This window comes from Nicotiana tabacum, chromosome 23 (genome assembly GCF_000715075.1).
Source record: "Nicotiana tabacum cultivar K326 chromosome 23, ASM71507v2, whole genome shotgun sequence".
Classification (NCBI taxonomy): Eukaryota; Viridiplantae; Streptophyta; class Magnoliopsida; order Solanales; family Solanaceae; genus Nicotiana; species Nicotiana tabacum.
Window position 1 is genome coordinate 107,492,457 of NC_134102.1, and position 11,908 is coordinate 107,504,364.

General features: G+C 36.3%; 2 pseudogenes; one reads left to right on the top strand and one right to left on the bottom strand.

Annotated features, from left to right (window-relative positions):
* The first annotated feature begins 2,446 nt into the window (after nt 1-2,446).
* Nucleotides 2,447-9,593, top strand: LOC142177325 (RNA-dependent RNA polymerase 6-like; annotated as a pseudogene).
* A 740-nt stretch (nt 9,594-10,333) lies between these two features.
* Nucleotides 10,334-11,582, bottom strand: LOC107788089 (ethylene-responsive transcription factor SHINE 2-like; annotated as a pseudogene).
* Nucleotides 11,583-11,908: the final 326 nt, after the last annotated feature.

Consider the following 11,908-nt stretch of genomic DNA (forward strand, 5'->3'; position numbering starts at 1 on the left):
AGTATAATTATTAAAGCGACCGTGCTAGAACCACGGAATCCGAGAATGCCTAACACCTTCTTCCGGGTTAACAGAATTCCTTACTCGGTCTTATGTGTTCGCGGACCATAATTCAGTGTAAAATTTCCTTGATTTGGGATTTAAAATAAATGGTGACTCGGAACACTATAATTCAATAATTCCGAGTGGCGACTCTTAAAAAAATAAAAATAAAATAATCTCATTTTAATAATGTCACTTAAATTGAAAAAACTCCCTATCCCTTGAGAAAAATAAGGTGTGACAAGGGTGATATGGAGATGTGCAATCGAAAAGGTGCCTCTTCCCTTTTCTATTCATACCCTTTAAAGAAAAATGCAACAATTTTCAATTCATTAACTAGTTTACGGGTTAATTCAAGATATTTTTATCTCTATAACGTAATATAAGTTCTTGTTTAATTTAATGCAAGTATTATTTAATATTGTTAATTTTTTTTCCCATCAAAACAAGTAGTCTCTTAATCATACATTAACAAAGCAAAAGAGTCACGAGTTTCATGTACAAGTCATATATTAAACTGCTCATCCCAAGATACTTCATGTACTAAAGCAGTAAAAAGTTATATAAGAATTATTTTTTCTTACACAACCAACCAATATTGTATTACTTATATGCGCGAATTATTTTCTTAAATCCTTCCAACCAAACATATTACTATTATTTTATGCTAAGCTAGGCAGTCCGTGTTCTTCTCATGGGGGCATGCTTAAGGGCCATGTAAGGTACTCACAACTTTGGCTGCTAAACATAGACGGTCATAATTTAAAGTTTATGAGTTTTGAACTTATCATCGAATTCATAACTCGTTTTAGTTACTGTGTTCATAATTTAATATTTATATATATCTTATAAACTTTTAATACAAATACAAGATCTTAACAAAAGTTACTGAGTTCGTTTGGACCTATATTTACTTCTCTAGCTCCGCCACTGCTAGAGCTTCGCCTTTAAGAAACGGTGAAGTGCACAATCTCAGGGTCATATTCTTTATAACATAGCAAAGCATATAAAATGTAATTGCTTTGGACTCAAACTTTAATTTCGGATTTGAAGTTACGCTTTAGCAGTTCAAAATTTAATTCCAAACTCGAAGATTTGAAGGAGGAAATTTGAAGTTTGCCAAATCTGATTATACTTTATATTCTTTTTAAAAATGCATATATTTTAAATGATGCCTTTAAAATCGGCTAGCTGATGCCATTTCTACTTTAATAAATTTGATTGGAATTGGATTATATGGTATTTTATTTTAAAAAATATTTCATGGCTTTTTCGGCTTTTCCAGTATTTCCTAGGATTATCACATTGGTTAGTACAAGAATGGTTTCATTTTATTCTAATACTCATGTTGGGGTAAGCAATAGTAATATTTTTAATCTACAAAATACACGAGGGACCACTTTAAATTGTTATTAAACATAATTTTCCTTCATACAACATAGTAATAAATATGTAACGCAAAAATGGGGGAAAACACCGATTACATGAAACAATAGGGAGGGGTATTAGGCAATACTATAAAGTTTAGAAAAATGAAATTGTACATTCTTTTATTATTCTTTTTGGTTTGCTTTTCCTGCAAATATTCTCCGTACTCAAAAGAGCGAAATGGATACATCCTTCCCGCGTGAAAAAGGAACCCCGGCCCCTTAGCCACCCCTCCTTTGGGCCCCACTGTGTCCAAAAACCTTCCCTGTAACTGTAAGCTTCTTCAATAAGCAAAAGGGAATTTATTTAGGTTTTCTTCTTCGGAGAGTATCAAATTTTAGGTTAAGAGTTGTGTTCTGAGATTGTTGACTAGTTATCTGCTAGCTGAATGTCTTTAATTCACAGAGCCAGATAATTAGATGCTCTTATATGGGCACTGAAAGGTTAGTCAGTGACCTTTTGCAGTGAAATTCAAACAAATCTGATAAACAGATGTACCAAAGGAGTCATGGACAAAAAACATGATTAAAACCTGAAGATAGTACAAAATACTGATTTGCAGATGTCTGCTTTTCAAATAGTCAATTGGTAAAGAAGAGGAGTTATTGACCCATGTTGTCCTCTACTTCCTTGATTTTTTTTCTTCCACGGTGTCTCATCACTGTCTAATTACTGAAATGCAGCACTTATATTTCATTTTCTTGTGCATAATTGGTTAGTTTATTTGTTAATCTATTTTTCTCTGCACTTAGAAAGTAGAAATGCTTAAGGACCTTTTAGAAGGTTATCCATGCGGTCTAAATGAATAATCAACAAGTCGATTGTACAATCATGAACTATGATTTTCCAGCTCATAGCTGATCCTTCTCAGCAACCTGATGCGCTATTGTATTCTATAAATAGTTAAACATTTTGCTGCCTCATTTGTTGTTCATTTTTCTCCTTTCAGTTAATGTTTGTTATATTTCATTTTTCTCACAAATATTGGGTCATATAACAGGTGAACTTGGATGTTGTGTGAACAAGCAAGTCCAAAAGTACTTGTGACTCGTTAAAGAAAAAGATGGGATCAGAGGGCTCTGAAAAGGAACTCGTAGTGACTCAAATTAGTGTTGGTGGGTTCGACAATGATGTCAAACCCATTTTTGACATTACTAAGGAATATTTTAAACTCCTAACTATATTTGGTTGGTAGATATGGTGAAATTAAGTAGGAACGGAAAGGGAGAAAGAGGGGACTTTGATACTTGTTACAATGATGAAGAAGGGAATCAAATTAGCATGTTTTCTAGGAATTTCCAAATTGTATTTCGTTGTTAAAACATAGAAAACAGTCAATGAATAGTGTGAATGTAAGAAAAGAAAGAAGATATAGGTGTCCACTTAGCAGTACTGTTTTAGTTTATTATTACTCCATCTTATTAAGCGGAGTAATTGCGTGGTATTAATTATTAGGGGTGCACAAAAATAATCGATAAATCGCACCAAACTGATAATCCGAGTCAAAACGGAAAAAAATACCCGATGTGGTGTGGTTTGATTTGGTTTGGTATTGAAAAATAAAATCCGACCATAATTGGTTTGGTTTGATTTTAACTTAAAAAACGTCAAACCGAAACCAAATTAACCCGATAGTACATTTATATAATTTTAAAAAATATTTTATACATATAAATATTTATTGTAATGTAATTTATAAATATTTCTTAAACTTTTTCACAATTTTATTTTTTAACGTATTATTTCAAGTTTAGACTTAACATTCTTGAATGGTAAATAAATTTTATAGCCCATAAATGTAGTAACTCAAACAAAGTTCAAATCAATACTAATGCTAACAAAAGAAATTCAATTCAATATTAGGAATGACGGTAGTGTTGGATAATTATTTTAATTTTACATTGGTTTATAATGAAAATGCATAACTTAGTTTATCTTTTTCTTTAGTGCTTAGTTATGTAATTAATATTAGTATTTATTAGCTATACTTATTTTAGCATGACCTATATAGTATTTTTAGATTATGTTAATTTTCATTATGGATTATTAATTAGCAATATTTATTTTATGTAATTTTATTATTTTATCTTTGTTATTGAATATTTTATTATAATGCTATGACTTATCTCATATTATTGTGTTAGTTTCTTGGAAAACACATTATATAGTTGTATTTTACTAGGACTTAAGAAATATTTGGAGCACAAGTTGCATATTTTATGTTATGAAGACTTTACCGGAAAAAAACCTGAAAACCCAAAAACTCGAGATTGAAAAATCCGACTTTGTTGGTTTGGTTTGGTTTATAAATTTAAAACCCGACACCATTGGTTTGGTTTGATAATTGAAAAATACGAACCAACCCGACCTATGTACACCCTTATTAATTATGATAATATGACATGAGAACTGCTAATCTAAGAACAATACTCATCCTGCCACAGATAAGTACATAAATTCAAGGAAACATTTTGTAGATATTGTATGGGTCAAAATTACCTTTGACATGATCAAAGTGTATTAGCATTAAGAAGGCCCTCGTGGGCTGCCACGTGTCACCAGTACGACTTCAATAAAGGCATGCCCAAGGTCGAAGTGGTCTCTAAAACATGAAGGGCAGAGCTGATGAAGCTATTGAAGATCAAGGTCGAAGTGTTAGCGAAGATAAAGGTCGAGGTCAAGCACTTACCATAGACATAGTGAATAACAACTAGTTTTATAATAAGACATCAAAAGAGAATATTCTAATGGATATTCTCTATACCTGTACTATTAGGTTTTTTTTAGGTATGTGTTCCCTATAAATAGAAAAGAGATACAAGGATAGGGGACATAAAATATTCATTTATAAGAAAATACCTTTTTCCTAAGATTCTTGCCTAACTTTTTCACTCGATCCAAGAACAATCTCAACATTCGAAGGCTCATCAATCATTCATCATTGTCAGAATGAATATCCATAGATCTCACCCCTTTTCGGGTGTTTCACACGTTCTTATTTACTTAAATGACATTCATTGTTATTTATTATTACTTAATGATATTTCCCTCTTTTTGGGACATTAGATATTGTTAGTATTGTCAACATTTATTGCAATTCAGATAATATACATATTATCTAACTACAAAATCAGTTAACATATCTTTTAGACATTAATATTGGCTAAGATTTACTCTATTTTATTAAATCTAATTCGGTAAACCCAGATCTAAATTTTGGGTCAAACAATTTGTCTCCATTTGTGGGGACTTCTTAGCTAATCTTTTGGTTTCTTTTAGATCTACAACTCACGTGAGTTGCTAACCTAACAAATCACAAGGTTTTTCTCTTTCTCTACACGTACTAAAATTTACATGGCAGGTAACCAAGGAGACATGACTAAAGTGACAGGTGACATCCCTGGAAGCCTCATGAATGATATCAACACGAGTTATGAAATGTTGGGTGATGACGTGACACCAATCGCCCCCCTGGCGCGATAGGTCACCTCACCCCATTGTAGCACGACAAAACCAAATGGAAAAGGGGCCTCGACGTCCACAGGAGAGGGGACGCCACCGGCCATGAAAATGCTCCTCGAAACGTGGTTGACCGATACATTAGTAAGCGTGCTCAACAAACAAGGTCCATGCATGACCATAGAGACCGCAAGAGCCCAAACGGTACAACGAGCATACGAACATGGCGACCAACCAGACCCTCCAACGCCAGGTATAACTCATAATATTACTAACAATGCAGGTGACGACGTCCAACCAGACCCTCCAACCGCTGATGCAGAGAAGGTGCAAAGAATGAATAATTACGAAAAAGTGGTACCTCATGCATTCGTTCATTTTGCATCTTCAGAGTCCGCAAAGCATGCTCTGGCTGCTGCTGGGGGTAATGAGCTCATATTAGGAAAGAAGCCTTTGATCGTTAGTTTGGGACCTGAGAATCCCTATCGTCTGAATCAGCGGAGAAGAACTACCATGCCCTTTAAATTTTCAGATGTTAGTGTAGAAATGGGAGTTCTGGTTAGTAAAGATGACTTTGTGGTTGGTTGGAGGGGACCTCGTACTGGTGTTGACTTTCTTGTGGACCCATTCAACGGGACATGCAAAATACTTTTCACAAAGGATACTGCTTTCTCTTTCAGGGGTGAAGCCAGACATGCCATTATAAAATGCAATTTCAAGATTGAGTTTTTGGTAAGGGAAATCAATGAGATAAAGAAATGTAAAGACTTTACGTCTTTGGTAATACTGTTTCAGTTGGCTTCATCTCCATTGGTTTTCTATAGAACTGCTGATGATGATATTGAAGAATCAGTTGCATTTGACTTGTTAGACGATGATGATCAATGGATCCGTACCACAGACATTACAGGTAGTGGTGCCATTGGTAGGTGTAATACCTACCGTATTTCAATTCGACCTCGCAATGGTCCTAGCTTTGAGAAGGCCATGGCATATTTCAGTTTTCGTAGGGTGCCCATGGTAGAAATGTGTAACCGGAAGATGCTCCGGGTGAAGGATGAGCCTGATTTTGGGGTGTCCATGTCAGATCCTTTCTTCTGCTTCCAAAATGAAGGTATAAGCTTTAAGGTCATGTTTCTGGTGAATGCGGTTTTGCACAAGGGCATAGTTAATCAGCATCAAATGGCTAATGAATTCTTTTATTTACTTAGAAGTCATCAGGAGGAGGTTAATTTAGCTGCACTGAAGCACATGTTTTCTTACAAATGGCCTGTCAATGATGCTATTCAGAAGTTAGCAGGCATCCAGAAATGGCTGTTGAAAAACCCTAAACTTCTCGACAGAACTGGAGAGTTGGATGATATTGAAGAGGTTAGGAGATTGGTTATCACCCCAACCAAAGCATACTGTCTTCCACCGACTGTGGAGCTTTCCAACAGAGTCCTCAGGAATTATAAACATGTTGCAGATCGATTTTTGCGAGTTACATTCATGGACGAGGGCATGCGGAACTTGAATAGGAATGTGCTGACATACTATGCTGCTACCATTGTGAGGGAAATCACATCAAATTCGAATCCCCAGAGAACTGCAATCTTCCAAAGGGTGAAAAGTATTCTGAGTAAAGGATTTCATTTGTGTGGTCGAAAGTACTCCTTTTTGGCATTCTCAGCTAACCAGCTGAGGGATCGTTCTGCCTGGTTTTTTGCAGAAGACCCTAAAATTAGGGTGCCCGGAATCATAAGCTGGATGGGGAGGTTCAGTAACAGGAATGTCGCCAAATGTGCAGCTAGGATGGGACAGTGCTTTTCATCAACTTATGCAACAGTGGAAGTCCCTTCAAGTGAAGTTAACTCAGAGCTTCCAGATATTGAAAGAAATGGGTATGTTTTCTCTGATGGAATCGGCATGATATCAGCAGATCTAGCTATAGAAGTTGCAGAGAAGCTGCATTTAAATGTCAATCCTCCTTCTGCTTAACAGATAAGATATGCTGGTTGTAAAGGTGTTGTTGCTTGTTGGCCGACAAAGAATGATGGCATCCTCCTTTCTCTGAGGCCAAGTATGAAGAAATTCGACTCAAATCACACTATCCTTGAAATATGCTCTTGGACGAGATTTCAACCTGGTTTCCTGAACCGGCAAATAGTAACCCTGCTCTCTTCCTTGGACGTTAAAGATGGAATATTCTGGGAAATGCAAAAAGAAATGATATCAGGGTTGGATAAAATGCTCGTGGATTCGGACGTGGCTTTTGATGTCATCACAGCTTCATGTGCTGAGGCAGGAAATACTGCAGCTCTAATGTTGAGTGCAGGTTTTAAACCTCAAAGTGAGCCTCATTTAAGAGGGATGCTGTCTAGCATAAGAGCTTCTCAGCTTGGGGACCTCAGGAATAAGGCAAGGATATTTGTTCCTTCAGGAAGGTGGTTGATGGGCTGTTTGGATGAATTAGGTGAGCTTGAGCAAGGCCAATGCTTTATTCAAGTGTCAAGCCCTTCGTTGGAGAATTGTTTTGTTAAGCATGGTCCGAAATTTTCTGATATAAAGAAAAATCTTCAAGTAGTAAAGGGCCTTGTTGTAATTGCAAAAAACCCGTGTCTTCATCCCCGGGATGTGAGGATTCTGGAGGCTGTAGATGTTCCTAGTTTAAGCCATCTCTATGATTGTCTGGTCTTTCCTCAGAAGGGGGATAGGCCACATTCAAATGAAGCATCAGGAAGTGACCTGGACGGTGACCTCTACTTTGTCACTTGGGATGAAAATCTCATCCCACCCAGTAAGAAAAGCTGGATACCCATGAACTATGAACCTGCGGAAGTCAAACAGTTGGGTCGTCAAGTTAATCATATGGTAGCTACCCAACATTAATGATATTTCTTGCAGCTTTGATTCATATCTTCCTAAATATTTGTTAGCTTTTTCAGATGCTTATAAGTTTGTTTTGCAACATAATGTTCATTTGGTTAGAATGTTGATGAAATATTTATAAGCCTTCTAGAAAAGCTACCATTACTTTTTTAGCTAATATTTGTATTTAACAAATGTTTTTATTTTTGTTGCACAAGTAAGATATACTTGTTGCTCACTTTTCTTGTCTTATGAGCCCCAACTTGATGCTTCTCTGATATGTGTATTTTCCTTTTTATGGTAAGTTGTTTGCATTTGATCATATTTAAGCTGTTTGGTTTGTCCGTAATTGATTTAGTTGTAATAGAAGAGGGAGACTCTTTTTCTGTCGGCACACTCGCTAGAAATAAAAAGATAAAGCAAAAGACACTTACAAAGATCTTGTGCTCTTCATGGCTCAAATATTTGTGATTATTTGTGCTATCAGGCTATATTCAAAACTTTGCGCTTGATTAGAAATTTAAGTCTACTTTTTGGAACTTGTTATTGGTTGGATCATTTAACTGGTTGAATAATATTAATTTATGTTTTATTTTTCACATGTGGTATTTATTCAGTCTTAAATATCTTTTGCTCTGTTTACAGGACATAATAGATTTTTTTTCAAAAAACATGGTCCAAGAGAGTCTAGGAGAAATCTGCAACGCACATGTGGTTCATGCTGACCTCAGTGAATTTGGAGCTTTGGATGAGAAGTGCCTAAAATTGGCAGAGCTTGCTGCTCTAGCCGTTGATTTCCCCAAAACTGGAAAACTTGTAACCATGCCTTTTGACCTCAAACCAAAAATGTATCCCGACTTCATGGGGAAAGAGGAATTCCAATCATACAAGTCAAAGAAAATTTTGGGCAAATTGTATAGGCAAGTGAAAGATGTATGTGATGCAGAGGGTGAAGTATCTGCTGGACTTGAGGTTGTCCCAAAAGACATCCCATATGACACTACTCTTGAGATCCTAGGATCCACAACTTTCATAGACGATGCATGGAACAGCAAATGTTCTTATGATGGTCAGTTGAATGGACTTTTAGGACAATACAAAGTGAACAGGGAAGAAGAGGTGGTTACTGGATATATATGGTCCATGCCGAAGTACAGTGCTAAGAAGCAAGGAGAATTAAAAGAGAGGCTGAAGCACGCATATAATATGCTGAGGAAGGAGTTCAGGAATGTCTTCGAGCGTATGGAGCCTGATTTTGATCTTCTTCCTGATGATGAGAAGAATGATATGTATGAAAGAAAGGCATCTGCATGGTATCAGGTCACCTACCATCCTCATTGGGTTGCTAGATCACTGGAGTTGCAATTGGCAGATGCTGTCTCAAATACTGTAATGTTAAGTTTTGCATGGATTGCAGCAGATTACCTTGCTCGAATTAAAATTAGGCACAGGGGATTGCAGTATTCCGACTCTACCAAGCCAATCAATTCCCTTGGAAGGTATCTTGTTGACAAAATATGATGCTCATCAACTCTTTGGCTGCAAGGCCTCTCTGCCATTATCAATACCTGGTTTGATGTCCTTTAGAACCTCCTAATCTCCTGTTTCCTTATGTTGATCTGTTATTATATGTAATTTGTTCCATGAGTTTGCCTGCTGATACTGGTGATTTGCTTGTTGCCCGAGTTTTCTTGGAATAGTTCTCATATATTTTTGGTTTTTATGAATGTCTTCGCATTTCAGAATTGTCTCATGAGCTTGTAATTTCATTTTTCTTTTATTATTCTTGGTCAGAAGAAAGACTTTGTTATGTTTAATCATGTTAAAATGCGATAACGAGGAACAGGAGAGGATGGAGGATACTTTGTCGCTGTTAAGTTATGTACTGTCCCAAATGGCCACGTTCGGGTGTAAAAATCATCCAAAGGAGCTTCTAAATTGAATTGTTTTACCTTTTGCTTTGAGATTTTGAGTTGGAAATTAAGATTTTTTCACATGGTACCAAAGTTAACCTTTGGCAGTTTTTTTCTCACACTCGTAGTCTCCCTGATTTTTTTTTGAACATAATTCAATCTCCCTAATTGCTTCTAATTGATGTGGAAGATATTCACTAAGCTGTATCCTTAATTACAGAATATTTACAACTACTCCTAACAATTTCTTTGCTGATTCAGTTTTACTTTTTCTTTTCCCCCCCTTGGTGGTGAAGAACATTAATGTGAGATTCAACCACTCAGTTTTGAGCTTATTGTAGTCTCTGTTTGGCATGATGATCTGTAAGGGGGGGTTTTAGGAAGTGCAAATCATTTCAGACCACATGGTTTGTTGTCAACCAAACAGAAGTGCCCTTCAGTTTTCAACTCTTAAACCACACGTCCTATCTGGCCTAAATTTAATGCACTTGTTTCCCATCTAACACAACTCTTTGCCTGATAGAGGGGAAATGGCAGAAATATAAAGTCTGCAAGAAATAAAAGAAGGATCTTGGAGCAATTCATACAACCTATTTATGTGTTAGAGGATTAAATGAGCTTAATTAAGAAATCAGCGCCACTTTATGGTAGTATTACTCATCTTCATATACATACATCTGATCATATAAGGAGTGAGATAGGGCCAGTTAAATATCCAACTTCTTTTTAGGCCATATTATTGTAGATTATGGTATTTAGGGAAGATACCTTTTAACAAAAGGGGTGTTTTTTTTGGGGGGGGGGGGGATACTGTAACTGGGTCTAAGGGTACCTAATTAACTATGTACTACATCCCACATTTGCTATCACTTAGAGTTGGAAAAAGAGGGAGAGAGATCACTAATAGGTGCAGAAGAAAATGGAGAATTCCAATAGAGTAGCTCGTCAACCATCTGCATAGCAGCTCTGTTTTCTTCATCCAATGGCTTACTTATTCCAAGTTCAGAAGAAGATGAAGAGGATGTAGAACCAGAGGATGATGATAGAGACCAAGAATTCATACTCTCATGGCTTTGATGAGGCTCCTCCTTCTTCCCAAGCTCAATTTTGGTTATCCAATTAGAACCTGAATTTTTTCCTGATCGTTTTTGCCATACTCCAATATGACAATTATCGTTATCGAGCCTCAGACAGGTCATGGAAGGTGCTGGATCTTTGCAACATTTCCTCAGCTTTGCATTGAGCACAGTGGACAGTGTAGATGCAAGAAGATAAAGGGAATTTCTTGTCATTACTGTTGTTAACATGATTCTCCTTCACTATTGGGAAGTTTGTTTTTGCAACTTGACCATTCATCAAGATTGCTGCTTCATCATATGCTCTTGCTGCTTCCTCTGCTGTCTCAAATGTTCCGAGCCATATCCTTTTCTTCCTATAAGCAGAAAGACTTGGTCTCTTAGAACAGAATGAGATCATATACAAAGATTTGGAAATTCAAGAAACATTAAATTGCAGGGGAAAGTTGGCATTTTTATAGCACTAGTAAAGATACAGTTCTATCAGCATTTTCATATCCTGGAGAAAATACTCAGAGCAAAAGAATGTGGGAAAGTTAATAAGTAGGAGTGCTTCTGTACTTATAGTTTTGGTTGTGGGGTGGGGGAGTGAACTTACAGCAAAGGGTGGCGAATTTCAGAAACCCAAGAGCCCCACTGGCGTTGTCTGACACCTTTGAACTTCTTTGATTGTACCATGTTCTTCTCTGTCACAGAATATTAATATTTGTAAGAAAAATTAAACCAAAAAAAAAAAGAAAAGTTGCAGAAGTTCTGATAAAGGGAGACACAGAAATGAATGATGAAATGAGGGTTAGATGAGAAGAATTAAAGCCATTACAGAGAGTGGTGTCGGTAGAGGAGGAAGATAAGTTTAGTAATGGAATTTATAGAGAAGGTAGGTAAAGTCTACAAAGTACACTGTAGATCAAATGTTCATTTTCTGCTCCAATAAATATAAATAACTCTCTTACATTGCTGGTCCCCAACCCGAATAAAGAAGAAGATTTCCAGTACGTTGACGGTTAGCGTAAAACTAGTCAATTTATGACGAATCCTCAAAATACATAAATGTATTTGATTATGGCGGGCTTAAATGAAGTGACATGAACTGTGATTATTCATAATAGCTGAAAATAACTTTCTGTATATATATATATA